The sequence below is a fragment of the Penaeus monodon genome, chromosome 36, assembly GCF_015228065.2.
Source record: "Penaeus monodon isolate SGIC_2016 chromosome 36, NSTDA_Pmon_1, whole genome shotgun sequence".
NCBI lineage: Eukaryota > Metazoa > Arthropoda > Malacostraca > Decapoda > Penaeidae > Penaeus > Penaeus monodon.
The window spans coordinates 34,070,157-34,072,656 of record NC_051421.1 but is presented as its reverse complement, the minus strand read 5'-3'; the positions used below and the strand labels follow the sequence as shown (position 1 = coordinate 34,072,656).

General features: G+C 34.7%; 1 protein-coding gene across 1 annotated transcript in view; it reads right to left on the bottom strand.

Annotated features, from left to right (window-relative positions):
- LOC119595639 (C3 and PZP-like alpha-2-macroglobulin domain-containing protein 8) overlaps positions 1 to 2,500 on the bottom strand; it is a gene marked incomplete in the record, with an annotated part of 65,243 nt that overhangs the window by 61,639 nt on the left and 1,104 nt on the right.

Genomic DNA, 2,500 nt, shown 5'->3' with positions numbered 1-2,500 from the left:
CTATCTCTTTCTCTCTCTCACACACACACACATATATATGTGTGTGTGTGTGTGTGTCTGTGTTTAAGTGTGTATATATATATAATATTGTATAATCAACACAATAATATATCTATATTCTCCAACCTCTGTATATATATATATATATATATATATATATAATATATTTAATATATTATATATATATATATATATATATATATATATATGGATACACACACACACAAATACTTGTTCTTTTTTTTACTTTTCTAGAAATATATATATTTTTCTCTCTCTCCTTTTGCTTTATTTCTTCAAGCAGGCACACATAATTACACGTCACAAAACACCCGTAACTTCAACATTTACAAACCACCTTTATAGTTTTGCAGACTTTCTATTCGCATTCATAACGGCAAGGGCGTACGTACGCACTGGCGAGAAGGTAACGCCATTATCATTACTATTATCATTATCTTTATCATCTCATCATCCTCATCGTCGTTTTCAATTATCATCATGAGCATCATTTTTGTTATTGTTATCATGAAGGTTTATAATTATCATTTGTTAATTGTATCATTATTATTAACTTTATTATTCTTGCGATTGATATCAGTCATCTGCAATATCACTGATACTTTTTCTATAAATGCTATCTTTATTATTACCTGTGAATATTAAATATAATATATATGTATATATATATATATATATATATATATATATATATATATATATATATATTATATATATATATATATAATATATATATATATATATTATGATATATATGTATATATATATATTATATATATATATATAATTATATATATATATATATATATATACATATAGACATATATAATGCTAATGGTGCCATATCAGTAACGAGGGTTCCTGAATAACAATGACAATAATAACTAAAAAGTTATTATATTTTTATTGAAAATATATAAAAATTCAACAATCATAATGGCAGTGACTGCATCATAACGTGTGTTGATTATATAAATGGCACGAAAATGTGATGGGATTAAGAAAAAAAAAAATACAGAAACGAGAAAGGCAATGTTGATTAATGACTAGATGATGTTTAACATAAGTGGATGATGAACATTGACCCCCCCCCCCTCAAAAAAAAGGAAAAAGAGTAATGTCAACAGATATACTGAACTTCAATGCAGGTAACATAGATTTAAACATTTAACACTCACGTGCAAGAAAAAACAAATAAAAGAAAGGAACAAACAAAATAAAAATGTCAAAATATTCAGTCAGTATACTTTACAAATAACAAGGGTTGGCTAAATTCTGGACGGTCCATGCGCTTCGACCTCTCTTCCCTGTCTGGTTGAAGCTTTTCGGATTCGAAATGTATCACCGGGGAATTCGAAGCTTCGGGGGGTCGTTTGGGCGAATAAGACGTCTCGAATGCGTGCTTTGCTTGCGCCGTGGTTGGGAATGGTTTTGTGATGGCTCGGGTTGTGATTGGCTGTTCGTGTGTGCTTGTTTGCGTTGTGATTGGGTGTTCGTTTGCGGTTGATTCTGTTGGGACTGGGAGTTAATTTGTGGTTGTTTGCGTTCTGATTGGGGTTTAGTTTGTGAATGTGTGTTCACCCGTGAATGCTCATGTGACTGTGAGTTCGTTTGCGGTAGTTGGTGTTGTGTTGTAATTCTTGTGTGTAATTTTGTGACTGTATCGTGTTGTTCTGAGGCTGTGTATACTCCGCTCTTGACTTAGTGTGTGGTTGGCTTACAGAGGGTCCCCTGTGAGATTTTGTGATTGCATAATTTGCGCATCTAAAGTGTGGGTTTTGAATTGTTTCGCCGAGAAGCTCGACCTGAAAATAATGCGACCTGTTTCGATTCCTTGTGGTTCCGGCGAGGAATTCGTGTCTCAGACTGTCTGCTTTCTCTACTTTGAGCTCGCGGTTGGTCACTCTGTTGATCTGGCAATGGGAAAGGATATCCTGATCTATCTGTGCTTGCAACTGATTATTCTGACTCTGTGGTTGCAGCTGGCCACGTTGGTTATGTTGTTGTAATTGCTCATGATGACTCGGTAAGTGCAACTGGTCGTCTGTTTGATTGTTCTGTGACTGTAATCGCAGTTGACCGCGTTGACTGCCCTGAGATGGCAATTGATCATTCTTCATAACCAGTGAATTGCCCGCGTTTCCCTCAGGCTGAGACGCGTGGGACAGTAGGTCATGGTGCGTGTTGTGTGGGAGTAAGAGGCCATTTAGCTGAATGCTTGGTCTGACCTCGCTATTAGTTGAGCTTTGTAAATTTTTTGACTGAAGTCGCTTTGTAGATTTTGAGATATTAGATCAACGCTTTCTGCATTTCTGATTCGACTTGAAGATTAGTTGTTTGAATTTGAGGCGACAAATTATCTCTATTTGATCTCCAGTTATTGCCTTGTAACGCATTGTCGAACTATAAAATGTGTGACTGAATGGACAGTTTTAGACTACGTAACCCAGTGTGTTTCGTTAAAGAATATCATGTCTTT